Raw genomic sequence first — 18899 nt, 5'->3', positions numbered from 1 at the left:
AATCATCATATTTTGATAAGCTAATGATCCAGAAAAATTAAGTCAGATTCACTCTATTTTATCTTAAAGGCATAATACTTCATACCTTTCAGGAAGATTCATATAATTATGACATAACAAAATATTGTAGCAATTAAAAATCTCTGGGGAAAATTTCAACCTTCTGGAAAGGCACATCCATTAATATTTGTAATTTGCTGACGTATTATTTCCTGGACAACCATAGCTTCTTACCCACCACTGTAATAATTACATCATTTCTATCTCAACTCCTACCTCCTATCATAAGGAGACTATATAACCCCCGTTTTTGACCATGAAAGTGAAAGCTATTTATACTTATGACTGAAAAACAGTCATAACTAAGGGCTCTCTGGGGAAAATTGTGGTCACCTTTCTTGTGCACAGCTGCATGTACTCTTTACTTCTTCACTTTCCAGTCTTTGTTGGGCCCACTCTAATCTGGATCTTGCCATCCTTACTCCAAGAAAATTGTTTGTGTGATTGTCATCAAGGTCTTTTATAAGGCAGATATTCAATGGACACATCTCTCAACTTGTTAACCTCACATTTGATCCTGCAACATGAAATATTCCTTTCTCTTGGAAAGGAATTATGACACCACACTATGCTGCCTTCCGTTTTTCTTTTTCTTTATGTTTTTTTGAGACAGGGTCTCAGTCTGTGGCCCAGGCTGAGTGCAGCAGTGCAACTTCTGCCTCCTGGGTTCAAGTGATTCTCCTGCCTCAGCCTCCTGAGTAGCTGGGATTACAGGTACTCAGCACTATGCCTGGCTAATTTTTGTATTTTTAGTAGAGATGGGGTTTCACACTGTTGGTCAGACTGGTTTTGAACTCCTGACCTCATGATCCACCTGCCTCGGCCTCACAGTGTGCTGGGATTGCAAGTGTGAGCCACTGCTCCCAGCCAACTCCACTCCATTTTATGTCAACAATGTCTCTGATTCCTTTCCTTCATCATCAGTGGCACTATTCTGAGTTACAATGGCCTCTGCTGCAAATGAAGCCCACCTTTATCCATTTCTATCCTTGTTCACCTCCTAGAAATTCGCTGTGCTGTAGCCCAAGCAGTTGTTTAAAAAGGCAAATTCACTCCTATATTTCCCAAAATCAAAAGCTTTAAGATCCCCAGAATGATTAAGACCTTCTAAATACTTTAGGTTTTACATGATCTAGCTCATATTTTTCAGTCTAATTCTCAATTTTCATCTACTGCCAAATCCCTGCTCATCACACCAGCTGTGTTTCCACTCCTTAAAATTCCCCTTTTTGTACCAGAAACTTCACACACGCTGTTCTTTTTGAATATGTTGAATATGCTTTCTTTTCTCTCTTTAATCTGATTAATGCTGTTTATTCTTGAGACATCAATTTCCTTTATATCCCCTGGTCCAGATTAGTTCTCAATTTATGCCTCTGAAATACTATATACTTTTATTTTACCATATATATCAGAGTGGCAATTATATAGCTATTGAAATATGTTGTTAAATGTCAGTTTCCCCTACTAAAGTTTCATGTATATTATTTTCATCATTATATTATAAATATTTAGAACATAGAAAAAAAGTAAATACTGGTTGAATGAGTGAGAGTTGTAAAATCTTAATGTAAAACGTTTACTAATTAAGCTGGACTCAGAATGAATAGATACATCATATATTTTTCTCACTACACCTTCAAAATTGTTGGATATTTCTTTCTTTCTTTGTAAAATCTCAATCATACCCCATAGCTTGTTTTGTTAAGCTTCATACAATTAAAAACCCTCAAAACATTAAAACTGGTAGTCCACTCAGTACATACCTCCATGGCTTAATTCAATGTCAAATTTAAGATTTTTGTATTCCTATAGCATAGGTCAAAGTCAAGTTTGAAAGCCTGTGGTAGAAGGGTTCAAGGATAATGTATTCTCTTTCACTTGATTCGCATTTTTCTTTACTTCCTGCTTCTTTCCTGATCCCTCTAGATCAGACGAAAGTGGGAGGAGAATTGGAAAAAGGGGGCAGGATAAAGGGAGAGCCCTTGATGGAAACTTCCAACTGCAGATTTCTTGATGCTGGAAATTCTTCAGCTAAGTTGGCATCTCAAGTCTCCTTTTTAGCCCATGGAAATTCAGGGAGTCTACCATTCTGCTCGGATCTTATTGATCTTCCTTCCTGACACAGGGCATCCCCTTCTTCAGGACACATATGTCTTTGCTTTACTGGGAGCAGACGTAACACTCACTCTCAATGCATCCCTCTTTATTCTTTCACCAAGCAGGGTAAATACAAGCCACTGCCTTTTACTGTTAGACTTTGTAGGCATTAGGAAAATGTGACTACTTGTGTTTCCCAAACTTTAAGGGACTCATCTAAAGCTTTTCATGCATTCCTTTTAAGATTCCTCTTTTCTTGCTTAGAGCAATGTGGAAAACACCAGAAAACAAATACACTCTTTCTTTCATTGGTGGATGAAGAAAGAGTAAATATAACACATAAATAACTCTGTTCTAAGTAGCCTGAATTTCCTTAAAATTTCTCAAGGTATAATGATGCTGACCAAACTGCCTTTAGAATTTCTCAGCCTCGTCTGTGTAAGTGGGCCATCCTCTTTACAAATATTGCTGTATGTAATACTCATTACACTTTTTCAGCTTTGGGAGTTCCAGTTGAAACCAATACAGAAAGAACCACATTTTAACATCTTTCTATATTTAATCTACCATGACTAAATCACCAGATTAAAAGGGAAACCTGGAGAAGTTTATTTTTAATCCTACCTTGCAGATAATAAACAATAATTGAAGGGCAGTTTAGTGCTCCTAATTAAAGACATTTTAAAGTCTTAATTCAATATTTTGAATGTAAGTGGACATTTGTTTTTCCAAACACTGTTTATGAAAGAGACTACTCTCTTCATTGTGTATTCTTTACACATTTGTCAACTATATTTGACTATATGTGTTTGTTATTACTTTTGGGCTCTCTATTTTCTATTCCATTGGTCTATATATCTATACTCATGCCAGTACCATTCTGTTTCAATTACTGTAGCTTTATCATATAGTTTGAAATGAGGAAGTGTTATGTCTTCAGCTTTGTGTTCCCTTTTCAAGATTGCTTCAACAATTTGAGGTCTTTTGTAGGTACATATGAATTTTGTAATTTCTTTTTTTATTTCTGTAAAAACCATCAGTGGAATTTTCATAGGGATTACATTCAATATATAGACTGCTTTGGGTATTAGGAACATTTTAACATCATTAATTCTTCTAATTCATGGACATGGGATGTCTTCCCACTTATTTGTTTCTGCTTGAATTTCTTTCATTAATGTTTTACAGTTTTCAGTGTAGAAGTCTTTCACTCTTTTTGTTAAATTTTTCCCTAAATATTTTATTTTATTGAAAATGGGATTGTTTTCCTAATTTATTTTTTGGATAGTTTATTGTTAGTGTATAGAAACGTAACTTACTATCTTTAAATGTTGATTTTATATCCTGCAACTTTACTGAATTTTTTAGTTCTAACAATTTTTTTATGTGTGAAGTTATTAGGGTATTTTATATAATAGATTATATCATCCATAACCAGATATAATTTTACTTCCTCCTTTCTCATTTGGATGCTTTTCATTTCTTTCTCTTTTCTAATTTCTAAATTGATATGCATATTTATTTACATAGACAGCCTGCCAGCTTGTTAGTTACTGTTCTGGTCACTGAAAATTTTCCATGATTATGTCCAGTCATTCTGGACATTTAATGTAGAGTTACATGAACCCTATACTTCAAACAATTATTTATTTTGATGAGTTAGAATGTAAAATGAAAGAAAAAAATTTAGAATGAGGTTTGGAGGGATATGCTGACTTAGGAAATATTTTCTTTCTTATTTGCCTATTAGGTTTTTATGTATGAGAGGGCATTGAATAGACTAAAAGCTATATTAAGAAACTGACAAAAAAAAATTAAAAAAAGAAAAAAAAGAAACTGACACAGAGATGCTGGTAAATCATGAAAATAAACAATCTATATTCTAGAGGATACCATCTTTTCATAGGCACTGATATAAGAAAGGATTGAGAAATAAGGACAGGAATATACCTGGAATAGAAGGAATACTTTTTTCATTTGAGACCACAGGAAAGGGTATAATTTTTGAAGACAAGTAATTACAGCTTTACAGATAAGTGAAGAGTAGGGGGTAGTGAAGTGATTTTCACTCTTGACAACTTCGTTTTATTATCTTCAAATTTAGAGGCAATATCATCACTTGATGGAGTGTGTGGGTTATGGGTTGTTAGAGAAAAATTTCTCAGAAAAATTGATCTTGAGCACATGTCAAAGTATATTAACGTTAATAAAGGAACTCGCAAGAAGATAATAGACTGTCAGGTCAAAGCAGTTTTGGGGAAAAGAATTTTACATAACATAAATGAGAAATATTTATATAACTAGTTAAGTTGCTAAGGGCATTTGCTGGTTTATTTCACATATTTTCTAAATCAGTTATAACTAGAAAATTACCCTTACTTTATTAGTTGACATAAGTTAAATTTGGGATCTCAGCAATTAGGGCCAACTTCCTTTGTTGTCAGGCATGCATCACTGCTCAAAAATAACAAGTCATGTAGCTAAGAAGCAGACAACTAATAATTGACTTGTGATTGTTAATCAGATAGATCAAGTTAGCAGGGTCTATTCTATTTCACTACTGAATTTCTCTAGCATGCATCCAAATATACCAACCACACAATGTTCTTATTTTTCGGTTTTGTAATTTTTCTTTCTTTCTTTCTTGATCCTTCTTTTGGGCTATACAACCACAGATGTTTCTTGGCATGATCATAAAAAGTTTTGTTAAAAGTTTATTCTAAAACCATTACAAAAATGTCTTGCTTACCTAATTACTTTCTGAAATTCTATAATGCAATGGTAAGTTAAAGTATGCTCATCTAATTCAATATGATTACTATCACCATTAAGAGCAACATATTTAGAAATATATTATTCCTTTAACTCAATGTGCGATATTGAGAAATAATTTTCAGTTAAAATTCTAAGATTTAATATGAGACTGAAAGACAGGAGATGAGAATGGATACAGAAAACTAGCTTTATAGACAAATAAATGCTGGGGTGATATCTCACAAATGCCACTTCTGAGAACATTTTTTTTTCTATTGAGATTGGAGACAATGTCATGAGTTAATGAGATAAAAGAGTTGTGAGATAAAGGCATAAAGAGAAGAATAAGATTTAACTTGTCCTGGAGAAATATTATTATTTGCCTATTTTTATTATATTTTCCAATAGTGTTTTTCCACTGGGCACCTCCTGATTATATATTCGTGCTTCCAGCATGTTTTTTTTTTTCTTTTAAAATCTGAACTTCCTGACAGGAACAGACATAGAGGATATTCAGCTAAATTTCATTTTATACTGTCATATTTTGTAGTTTTAGTAGACTCCCCCAGAGAGAGAAGATTCAGATTTTACCACTAAAGTTCATACTCACTTCCACAGTCACTAAATAGGCCTGAATAGGTCGAGATGAGATAGGTTATGCTCTGGCAAAAGGAACTCTCAAAACTTCAATGGATTTTAAACACAAAGGTATATTTCTTGTTCATGCAACACGTTTGTTGCCAGTTCACTGAGGAGCTCTACCGCACGCTGTCCTCCAGGAAACAGGTATGATCTGGAATGTTGCTTGAGAAGAGTGAAGAAGGAAAAAACAGTTAAATGTTTCAACAGGTGACTCAAATCTTTTCTGTTCATAATTTTTTGGGTAATATTAGTCATATGGCCGCAGCCAAACACAAGGGAGGCCAGAACTGCAATTACAATGAGCCTGGAAGGTGGAGTGCTGGAAATGGTTGACTAAGTATGTTAATGACTGACAGGGTCTACCTTTTTGCTACAAAATAGCCATATATTCTCCCTTTCGTGGGCAAAATGAACTTCCCTAGCCCCAAGAGGAATAAATTGTAAGTCTCATTCAGTTAAAATATCAAGATCAAGGTCCATCATTTCTCAGTGATGCACCCCTAATAAGAAGGAAGTGTGACTCTTCTTGATCTGCAAGCACAAAAATCAAACAGCAAGTTACCGCTGCTCATACATGCACCCAATGTACAAGCTGTAATAGAGATAGTTAATTACAGGAATCATTTCCTGTGGGAATGAGGAGAAATGTGAGATATACAGCAGTTACTGCTCTGCAACAATGCGGAACCAGAGCGTGGGAATCTCTTACCCTGAGGTTTTCTGACATGTCCTGATTAGGTTCTGTTGCTCCTGACGCTCTTGGCAGAGTCTGTTGTTATCCATGTACTTGCCTTTGCCATCTGGCAGGTTGTTCAGTTTTTTTAAAAAAATATTTTAGAATGGTTTTAGATATAAAGAGAAATTAAGGTAGTACCAAGAGTTCCCTTAAACTTCCCACCTAGTTTCCCCTACTATGTCTTAGTAGCTATGATGAATTTGACACAATTAATGAGATAATAGTGATACAATATTAACTAAAATCTATCCTTTATTCATATTTCTTTACTTTTCACCCAGTATCCACTCTCTGTTCCAAGGTCCCATTTAGCATTCCACATTGTATCTAGTCATTATGCCTTCCTAATTCCTTCTTCACTGTGACAGTTTCTCAGAATTTCCCTGTTTTTGAGGACCTTGGCAGTTTTGAGCAGGTCTGATCTGGTATTTATCAGAATTTCCTTCAATTGTTATATTTCTGTTGTTTTCATCATGGTTAGAATGGACTTACGGGTTTTTGTTAAGAAGACTTCAGAGGCAAAAGACTATTCTCATCACATCTTGTTAATTTGACTTTTGTTGAATTGATTAGAGTTGTTTAGCTTTCCGCAATAGATCCTGTACATTTATGTCAGATTTATACCCAAGAGCTTCATTTGTTGGGGGTCATATTGTAAATGGTGCATTTTTAGTATTTCAAATTCCAGTTGTTTATTGCTGGTATATAGGAACACAATTAACGTTTGCATATCAATCTTATATCCTGTGACTTTACTATGCTCACTTATGACTATAATTCCTATCATCTCTCTTCTAAATTACCAACAGAAATTAAATTGCAATAATGATTTTAATCTTTCTTCCCAGGAGTTGTGATGTCAAGTCTTCGGGATTTTCTTAGTATAGAGTCATGTCATCTGTCACCACAGAGAGCTTTATTTCTCCCTTTCCATGTACCTTTAACTCGTTTTCTCCTCCTATTGCACCAGCTAAGACTTCCACTATGTTGTTGAATAGGAGTGGTCTGGTCATCCTTGTCATGATCCCAATCTTAGGGAGAAAGTCACGAGTGTTTGTGAAAGTTGGTCAAATGCTTTCATTGCATCAGTTCGTATTCTGGAGACTGTCGATGCGGTAATAAGCAAGAGGGAGAGAATTCTATAATCTTCTGAGGAAATACCAGAGTTTGAGTGTGATTTGGGAATCCGACCTGCAGTATTCCCAATAAATTTCTGCAAAGTTCTCCCCCCGTTGACGATGTTATTTTATGTGAGACAGAAAGTTTAGAGGGGGCCTAAGTAGAAGAAATAACCCTGCCAGCTGGACTAAGGCTCTGCTATTTGTATTTTCATTGGAAAACATGCTGTTCCTATGGAGAAGGATCTTGTTTTTTTTTTTTTTTTTTTAATAATTACTCTTCATTTCTTTATGGCAGATCTAGGAGTGGATTATTTGTATGTTTATTGTGAAATCTGGTGAATACTGAAGGCAAATCCCATAAAACTACAGGGGCACAACTACGACTGTGGCCTCAAAGAGCTCTCTTGCAATCTAGCGCTATACTCAGCTCCCAGAAATTCATCAGAATTACCACAAGTGTCCCTACTAGTTTACCGTGCTGGCTGCTTCTGCTCTAAGTAAGCAGTTTTCAGCTGAGGCTCTGTGAATGTACCTACCTCCCAGAATTTAGGTGGTTGTTTGCCCCACAACCTCATGCCTCTGATGGGTACAAGAAGAGTCATTGATTTTCAGTTTGTGAAGCTTTTACTTATTGCAAGGATGAGAGGGATTTTAGAGCTGAAATTGAGATTCATTTTCCATAATCCTCTTAGTCCACAAATAAAATGTGTTTTCCCATTTCTTCCTGGGGTCAGAGCCTTTTTCTCTGTCTGCTTCTTGCCAATAGAACATTGGAAACACAATCATCATTTCTAGTCTCACGGGGTCACAGACATTGGAATTTACTTTTTGATCTCTTTTTCCATATAATATTCTTAAGAACTTGGTAGGCTGCTTAATTATTTGAATAGTGTCTTTCTATCAATAACATTTCAGCCATACTTCTTGCATTTGCTATATTTCCTTGTATATTTGTTATGAATCTTCATAAAAACAGAATCAATAGAAGAGATATGAGTCACACACACACACACACACACACACACACACACATACACACACACACAGGGAGAGAGAGAGAGAGAGAGAGAGAGAGAGAGAGAGAGAGAGAGAGAGNGAGAGAGAGAGGGAGAGAGAAAATTAGTTGGCTCATGAGATCATTTGGCGATGGCAAGCCTAAAATCTGTAGAGCAGGTCAGGAGGCTGGAAATTCAGGGCCCGGTTGATATTACAGTCTCAAGTGTGAAATTTGCAGGCTGCAAACTCAAGAGTAGTTTTTATGTTGCAGCCTTGAACCACAGTTGCTTCTTTTTCAGGAAATCTCAGTCTTTGCTTTTAAGGTCTTTAACTGATTAGATGAGGCCAACCCACACTATAGAGAATAACCTGCTTTACTCAAAGTCTACTGATTTAAAATCACCTACAAACATTTTTACAGTAACATCTAGACTAGTGTTTGAGCAAACAACTGGGCACTATCTCCTAGCCAAGCTGACACTAAAATGTAATCATTACACTTTGCTTCTGTGTCTCTCCTCTCCCCTCATCTTACTTTCAACTCACTTGTGACTTCTTTGGCATCGTTGAAGTGCTACACCTTACTCTCTTATACTTGATCCATTTTGTTCAATTTTTAGGATTAATGGGTACCACTTGAATCCAATCCGAAGTGTTTACCAATGGAGTGAAAGCAATATTGATTTAATTCTGTCTGCACAGTTTTAATAAAGTATGTTATTTAATTTTAAGTTTTGCTCTCTGGAGGTGAGAAGCAGTTGGTTTCTCTAAATACTCATGTCCATAAATGTATAGCTTTTCTTATTCTTCAATCATTTCTGCTTACAAACCATTCAATTCATTTTTCATCAATATCTTTTTCACACTACCTTGCTATATATAGCCAATGGAATTTGCTACATGCTAATAATCTATTTTCCTCAGTATTACAAAGTTATTGAATGCCTGACACCTTTGACAAATGCTTCTCCATTATACATACATATATGACTAATGTTCCATCCACCTCCAATAGTTGCATCTTGACTGCCTCTGCCACATACATTATTTGTTAATTTTGGAGTTTTTTTTTTTTTTTGGTAGTTGTTGTTGGTACCTCAGTGCCCACTTCTTTTACTAATTCTTGTATTAGTCGTATTAGTCGGTATAGGTTAGGTTGTGCCACATGATACGGCTGAACCTTCCCTGCCACGATTTAGAGCATTGCTTGTCTCTATGGCAGAGGGAGTAGTATTCTGAATAAGGCATATGGCAGCAGTTACATACTGTGTCTCAGAAGTGACATCCATAATTTCTCTTATTCACTCACTGGAAGAATGATTCACATGGTCTTTCCGAAACACAATGTCCTAAAATGTACAATGCTCTTCAGCACCTGGAAGACACAATGCCGGGATGTTACCAAAACAGCAATGATGAACACTGTAAGTCTTATCAGCCCTGCTTAAAGTTACTAAAGGAAATTAAGTCTCTAAGAATGATTTTAATCTTTTAATGTAATTATTTGGTAAAGGTTATGAACTGAAATGTGTTCCTCCGAAATTCATAAGTTAAAACTCTAACCCCCAGTATGACTCTATTGGGCTATAGAGCATTATGGAGATAATTAAGATGAACAGAAACTACAGAGTGGGGCCCTAATTCAATAGGACTTGTGTCCTTGGAAGGAGAGAAAGAGGTGAGACACTGGAAGAGCACATACTGAGGTAAAGGCCACTCAAGGACACTGGCTGCTGTCTGAAGCCAAGGGGAGAGGCTTCAGGAGAAAGTAGTCCTGCCAGCATCTGTCTTGATCTTGGACTTCCAGACTCAAGAAATGTGAGAAAGTAAATTTCTGTTGTTTTAGACATTCAGCCTGTGGTATTTTGTTATGGTTGCCAAAGCCAACTAACATAGTAAACGTGGTAAATTTTATAAATTATTTGATATGTATTTAGAATAAACCGTTGGATACATCAGCTTCCCAGAGATGTATTATTTTATAAATTTATCTAGGGAAACCTGTAATTAAGCATGAAATGTACAGCCTCATTTGCATTGTTTAGTTGAATTACCCAAAGGACTACAGCAAAACGCCAATATTTGTGTGAGTTAGGTGGCATTATAAAACCAATCTAATGTAATGTAACTTTCAGTAATCACAGAAATGGTCTATTTTCAAAAAATCTAATTTTTGGAAAAGATTTAGAAAACTGTACATGAATATATATTGAAATATTATTTAAAGAACTCAAATATATGCTTTAACATATACGCTATAGTAAATTGATACATTTTTGAAAATACTTTAGCTTAGGAATTTCATTGCTAAATAGTGGATTTATATTGGCATCGATTTTTGAACTTTTAGAATAGAGCAAATATTCTTTATAAATGTATTTTTGGGTTTTAAATATATTCAATATGTTCTACGTAAAAGATTTTTTTTTCAACACAGCCTAGCAAATGTGCATTTTCTACTTCAGTGTTATACTTAAAACTTTTTATCATTACAAACATTTATTTTAAATCAGTATCAGGAGATAAATTTTAATGCAAATACTGCATTTTTATATAGAAATTACACTTCAAAACTATCTATATCTGCTGTACTGTAAGCCATGTGTACACATGGGTTATAACTTGGAAACATTTAGATGCTTTATAGGCTATGCTATTATTCTATCCATTCATTACTCACTATCAGGAACTGGGACCATTTAAATGAACCCTCATTAGAATGCTTTCTTTTGTACTCACCTAATCTACAATGGTTCAGAGTAATAACAATAACAGCAGTCATGCTATTAATTCTTATAAAGCACCTAATATTTCTTGGGCATTTTCTATAAGCTAGATCCAGTGCTAAGCACATTAATTAATTCACTCAATCTTATCGAAAACCATATAAGCCCGGTGTAATTACCAGCATCTTATTACATAAAAGAAAATGGAAGCTAGTGGTGGTAATGTAAATTTTCTGAGATTAAATATCTAGTATGTGGATTTTGGATTGGAACAGAAACAGCTCATTTCATGATTCCTGTTCTTAGAAAATTATGTATTTGTTCCCAAATTTAGTGCGCCCACATATCACTGGGGAGTCTGCTTTGGTTACATTCTCATAGTCTACCCATGAAGACTCTGATCCAGAAAGTTTGGTCTCACAGACTAATTCATCTTTGGAGCCTGCAAGGCTCAACTGCAAGGTGCTTGATGCCTCTCTAAAATAATATACTTTTTTTTTTTTTTTTAGGCTGGAGTGCAAGGGGGTGATCTCAGCGCCCTGCAACCTCCACCTCCCGGGCTCAAGTGATTCTCCTGCCTCAGGCTCCCAAGTAGCTAGGATTACAGGCAGGTGCTACCACACCTACTAATTTTTGTATTTTTAGTAGACATGGAGTTTCACCGTGTTAGCCAGGATGGTCTCAATCTCCTGACCTCGTGATCCGCCCACCTCAGCCGCCCGAAGTGCTGGGACTACAGGCGCGAGCCGCCACACCCGACCTAAAATAGTAAACTTCTACTTCCAAGTGAAGATGATTTGGTTCGGATGTTTGTCTGCTCCAAATCTCGTCTTAAAATGTAACTCTCAGTGTTTGAGGTGGGACCTGGTGGAAGACGTTTGGGTCAGGATGGCAAATCCCCCTTGAATGTCTTGGTGTTGCCTTCACCATAACGTGTGAGTTCTCCTTCTTAGTTCACATGAGCTCTGGTTGTTTAAAGGAGTGTGGCAACTCTCCGTCTCTAGCTTCTGCTCCTGCCATGTCACATGTTGGCTCCCTGTTGCCTACTACCATGATCATCAACTTCCTGAAGTCTCACCAGAAGCAGATGCCAGCTCCGTGCTTGCTGTACAGCCAGCAGAACCATGAGCCAATTAAACCTCTTTTCTTTATAAATTACCTAGCATCGAGTATTTATAGCAACATGAGAATGGACTCACACAAAAGGTTTGAAAATTCTCCACAATTATAGTGTAGTAGACTGAATAATGTGCCCCATGGATGTCAGCATCCTAACTGCTGTAACTTGTGAATGTCACATTACTTGGCAAAGACTTTACTGCTGTGATTCAGTTAAGAATTTTGAACTGTGGATGTTATCCTTAGCTTCCAAACTACATTCTAAATGTAATCATAGGTATCCTTATAAATAGGAGACAAAGGGTGATTTCACACAGATAAGGAAAAGTCAGTGTGACCAAGGAGACATAGACTGGAGTGATGCAACCATGAACCAAGTAATGCCAGGAGCCACCAGAATATCAACAAAGCAAATAAGGATTCTCTTCTAGATCCTCCAAGGTAGTGTGGCCTTTAGACACCTGCATGTCAGATTTTGGACTTCTGGCCTCCAGAAACGTAAGACAATAGATTTATGCCACCAAGTTTGTGCTAACTGGTTACAGCAGATATAAGTTAATGAATTTTCTATCTGCTTCTGAGATCAGTGAAAATGTAACGTGCCTTCAGGTTCATCTTTGGAGCATCTGTAAATAAAAGCTTTGCTTATCCGTCTAGTATTTGTAGGTCCCTGGTTCTAGCTCACTGTGTGTGATTGGGTTGACAGAATTAGCAGATAAAAATACAGGCGGTTCAGTTAAATTGGAATTTTGAATAAGCGATAGATAGTATTTTACTTAAAATTTAAACTAAACTAGACTTTCTATGTTTTTCCGGCACGTGAATATAAGTTGGAAAAGAAGCAAGTGGTTTTGTATATCAGAACTGGTTTTCAGGGCTCACACCCATGCTACTGAATTCACAGCCCAGTAAAATTCTAACTGACTTTATATCTTAGAAAGATAGAGCAAACAAGCTCTGATGAAATAAAACTGAGTTTCCCCGCTCTCATGAAAAAAAAAAAAAAAAAAAAAAAGGTAAATAACATGTAAATAAAAGGGAGGGCAAGTGAGTGGAAGAAATGCAGGAGGTGCTCTGTCCCTTGTTAGACTGAAGCTGTGGCCCAGGTGTCTGGTTTCCTCGCTTGAATATGACAGAGAACAGCTATCTCTTTAAAGTGAGGGTAACAAAGCCTGAAGGTGGCCTCATAGATTTTTTAGGAAATTCAAAGCAAATGAAACCCTCCATTATTATCAGCCTTCAGGATGCTAATTAATAAGAAGCAGCCACATTTCTTGGGCTCAAACCACAAGCAACTTCTGACAGGAAAAAATAAATGATTGCCTTGGGCCCAGTCTGGTCCAGGGAGGAGAGTAAATGTCTGGTAGGCATGTTAGGATTGTGGCGAAACTTTAATTCACACACGTTATTGCTCAACACCCAACAAATCAGAGTTGTTCATTCAACCCCATCCATCAATGAAGAAAGTGACTTTTTATTTTATGGAGCAAGAGTGTATTGGACCAAAAATGTCTAAAATTTACTTATGAAGTTATCATGTAATGTATACATTTAGCACAAGCCTGCAAATAAATGTGTGAAAATTCAAGCACATTAATAACATTTTTTGTGAGATTCAACCAGAATAGAACCTATAGAACCTGTTCTACTTTGAATTTTGGTAAAATATTTTAAAATGCTTGAACTTCATATTAATTTATGTGAATTTACAAATATATTCAATTAAAAATTGAACTTGTATGTGTACTGAGTTGGGAAATATTTGTATCTATTAAACCTTTTTGAAAAAATAGAGTTTAATACTGTATCTGCCTGTGATCAAAGATAAATAATGACAATAGTCCCCAAGAGAACAGAGTATTAAAATAAGATTTTAAATAATACAGAAAGGTTACATTTGACTGTGTTTTCTTTCTTATGGCTGTTTACTTTTCTTGGGCTTTTATTAGATCCTGAATGTTTTATGCTAAGGGATTCTTCAATATTCCCATGGGAAAAAGCCTAGTTTTTATTTTTATTTTTGAAAGAAATTTCTTTTTTGTATAATTGTGCTCAAATAAGGCTGGGAAGAGATTTTCTGGACTTGTATATTTGGAGAAAATTCCTTGATACATGAGCAGAAAGTCAATTTTTGCTTTTATTTTTTAAATAGGAAAATAGGCCAGATGCAGAAAATAAGCCAGACCTGCAATCCCAGAACTTTAGGAGGCCCAGGAAGGAGGGCCTGAGCCAAGGAGTTCAAGGTTATAGTCAGCTATGATTGCACCACTGCACTCCAGTCTGAGCAACAGAGTGAAATCCTAAGCCTAAAAAGAGAAAAAAATGTTAAAGGAAACTAAATTACTTCTACACTCAGAAACCATACTCAAGTTCAAAAACATATTTGACATCTGAACATATAATAGGATACACTAAAGTTATTAAAAGGAAATAAAAATTTTTAATAAGCTTAATTAATCATAATTAAAAGTTTAATAAAATATTATAACGAGGCAAAAGGAATTTAGTTAAAATTAAACTACCAACCTGAACTTACAATTTGTAAGGGTTATTGCCGAGTTTAGAATGAGGAAAATGAGACCAGCATAAGAAAATTAAATGCCAATTTATTCAACTCCCAGGCGAGGTTCCATGGTCCCGGGGAAAGGGACCAGGTAAGTCTCGCTTGACTCTTCTGGGCGTGGGGTTTTATAGGGAGTGAAGGCGTTTTGATTGGTTGTGGGGAAACCGGACGTGGTTGGGTCAAGCTGCTATTGGTAGGTAGGCGGGATTTCCGGTGAGCAGGCCGTCCAGGGGGAGTGGGACCTGGATGGAGCAAAATGCTATTGGGCAGATTTTGGCGGGGCTTCTTTTAAACTTTGGTGGGGTTTTCCAATGGTGGGCTGGTTGCCAGGTGCCAGGTGCAGGCTTGATGTTGGGCACGGAGTGGTGATGTAGTTTTCAGGCACGGAGAGGGATGGGCGTGTCCGAGCTCCCGGGGAGGCAACCGGCCTTACACAATTATTTGAATGTTTTAATTCTGCTTAGCCAGAGTAATTTTTAATTTAATTTGTAGCAGAATTTACAAACAGTAAAATGCACAAATCTTAAGAACATCTCAAGTGTATTTGCAGATATGTACTGTTGTGTAAGCCCTTCTGGATACTAGGGTTTTCTTTAAAAGCTTCTTTCCATTAAGTATAGGAGGATGGTATACACATTTATTCTCCTTTATTATCTCTGCATAAAGGAATTTGGGATATTCAGAATATTAACTGATTTCATGTCTTGAGACAGGAGAAACAAAACCAAATAAAGCAAATATTTTTCTTGGAGTGGGGAGAAAAACATGTACTTTTAGAGGTGCCTCAATATAATGATAAAGGATAAAGAGTTTGCCTAATGAGAGGGCCAACCACATCCACATGGGGATATCTCCAGGATCAATAAGAAAATATTAATTCCAGTTTTTGGAACCAAGTGAGCCTAGAAGTTCAGAAGTGTTGCTCAGCATAATATGTGCTAGTGCAAAGCCACACATCCTAATGCCAGTGAGACATCCAATTCCTCCTAAAAGGGAGGGAGCTGAAGGATTGTGGAATTGATCGGTTTTGCTGATGCTGCACATTTCCTCTCTTGGGTAATTCAAACAGCTATTGTAGTAATACAGATGGGTCTCTATTTTGATCTCTGCTTGAAATGTGTGTGTTAGGAAGGAAAAGAAGGATACACTTGATAAGCTGTTACCAAAACACCAGGGGTTCATTCTAGGTCTTGCTTGCCACACAGAAAGACAATCACTGAGAAAATAAGTTATTGCCAAGGAAGACTTTAGTTGGGTGCTGCAGCTGAGGACATGGAAGATCAATCTCAAATCCACCTCTCTGAGCGATTAAAATTAGGGGTTTATAGAGAAGGGAAGAAATGTAACCATGCGTAGGAAAACAGGAATTAGAGAAGGCTAAGGAAGAGATATTGGTTAATAGGAAGGAAGTAATTAGTTAGACAATCATGATGGGTAAGGGGTCTTGTGTCTCATTGTCCAAATGCAGGGATCTTGTAAGTTTCAGCTCCTTGTTACTATCTGGGAGCCCTGGTGCTTCGTTTTCTGAGAGAGGGACTAGATAAGATAAATGTAACTTTCTCGAGTGTTAAGACTGTGAGGATTAATTTCTATGTTTATTCAAGGAAACCATAAACATCAGCTCTATAGAACAATTGGATGGGCTTCAAAGCTCCTATAGAAAATGAGGGACTCTAAAACTTAGTCTTATTTAGGATTGCCAGATCCCAGGACCTCTGAAGTTACTTTCTTATTCATCTCTGCCTGCTGTGTTTTCACTGAAGTATGCTGAAATTGGTACACACTAATTCAATAAACAATAAAAGAATTAGGTGAATACTAATAAAACAAGACATTCTGGTGTCCTGAAAGTTACAGAAATTTCAATGGCTTTACAACAGAGAGAAAATAATACTCAATTTACAGTGGGGTTCATCCCAATAAATGCGTCTTAAGTTGAATAGTTTGTGTTCTCAATACTTACATTAAAGGAATTGTAGTCTTTACCTAGTTATTGTCATCTTTCAATCAGATATATCACACTTGCTTCAACACCTAGCAAGCTGTAAGTTCCCTACAGAGAAAAGATTTCTCTCACAGGTGACTTTCAATCTGTGCAAAGGAACTGGAATTTACAATATATCTTCAAACATTAAAGAAGATATATTGTTGCTCCAGAAACCAATAAATAAAATCAATTTACTTTGAAACTGTATTTAAATTGATTTTATCAGAGACACAATTCAAATAAAAATATAATAGCTATAGAGATATATGGTTTATAACCCTTCCTCTATAAAGATGTAACATAATCTAGGAAATCTGTATGAATATAATAGTTGGCAAAGTGAGGTAAATGACATAAGTATTACATATGTTATACCTGTTAATCATACATTCATAATTTTAATGCAACTCTGATATAAGTATTGCCATAATTAATCAATTATAAGACACTTTTGTTTTGCATTTTAATATCTTTGCTGCCAGTATTATTTTTTTACAATCATGACATCTCATGATTTTTGTTAGCTAGATGACAACTCTGTGTAGATGCCATTGCCCATATATGCAGGAATATTAAAAACTGCCAGTATGAAAGCTTCAGATTCAGCATCAGAACACTGAGGGAAACTTCAGGACATTAGTGAAGTACTCTCTTATATCTGGATGATGATGAATATAGGAAGAGCAATAGGATGGTTCGGGCCTTTTAAACCATTTTCCTAGAACAGGGTTCAAAAGGAGATTGGTTGTATATAATATCAAAGGTAGCAAAAATCCAACATCAATAACTTTCAGTTCTTTTATATTATGATAGGAAATACTGAATCACCAATCTTTTTGATGACCCAGAGAACTATATTGTGCAGAATAAAGCAGATGTGCATGAATTCTGCATCCAAAAGTGATACAGAAAAGTCAGATGTTGAAAGTGGAGAAGTTTCACAGATACTTTGACCAAATTTATCTTATATTTTTATTGTATGCATGCATAAAAATTATATATGTCTACAATAAACAATGAAATCAATAAATATAAAATTGTTGTAAGTGAAAAAGCAGTGAAGCATATTTTAACTGCAATATCTTTTTTTTGGCACATAAAAAATGGTATGTCGTGATTATCGTGATTATTGTCCTTATGTTAAAGATGAGAAAGGTGAAGCCTGGGGTAGACTTATTTTGCCCCAAAGTTGCACAGTCGGTAAATGGTGAAACCAGTTTTTATGTTCAGATTATATCATACTTTATTATGAATGATTATGCACCATATTGTGTTATGTTTACTAAGAAACATTGCAAGTATGTAAAAGAAAGAAAATATGTCTTAATAGAAAACAAAGCTTCATGTTTGTCTTTCCATTAGGCCTTACAACTTAAATGTTTCATCTTTCATAAACCTTTTCCCCTTTGCCGTATATTTTTTTTTCATTCTGGCAGCAAGTATTTTAGCATTGGGCAGAAGAAAAAATAACCAATTTCAGGATTATAGCACTGAAAAGTCAGGAAGGTTTGAGTACATCCTACATAAAGCAGAAGATTCTGACCAAGACCAAGACATTTATGTTCTTGCCAGTGGTGTAATATATACAAGTATGAATATTGACTATTCCATCCTTATAAGTGATAAATGTGTGAATCTGAATAAAAAGATGTCAGTACAAAATTCATCAGTGACTGCTAGATCCGGATATGTTGATGCTATTCTGAGAACATGTTTGATGATACCTGCTTCCCTTAAAACAGTCATCTCTGCAAGGGGATTGCCAGTTGAAATCAATGATGTGCAAATCTCCACTGTTGTAAGCAGGCATTGTCATTGCGGATCCACATCTGTACTTGGGATCTCCTTTGCCTGCTTTACGCACTATGACTCTGTGAAATCTTACTGTATATTGTATTAGAGTCTGTATTCAAAGAAAAATTGTCACTTTTGATCCAAGTTCAGTTTCCAACTATTTATAAAAAATTCTAAGTATGATGTAAATAAGGACATTAATCACCTGCTGATTATATCAACTTTAATTCAATTTGGATGGCTAATATACAGATATTTATTTAGTGTCTGTGACTAATGAACAAACACCCATTCCATAAAG

This window comes from Cebus imitator, unplaced genomic scaffold, assembly GCF_001604975.1.
Source record: "Cebus imitator isolate Cc_AM_T3 unplaced genomic scaffold, Cebus_imitator-1.0 Scaffold49, whole genome shotgun sequence".
NCBI classification, from domain to species: Eukaryota; Metazoa; Chordata; class Mammalia; order Primates; family Cebidae; genus Cebus; species Cebus imitator.
The sequence above is the reverse complement of the archived record's forward strand: the minus strand, read 5'-3'. Positions refer to the sequence as shown.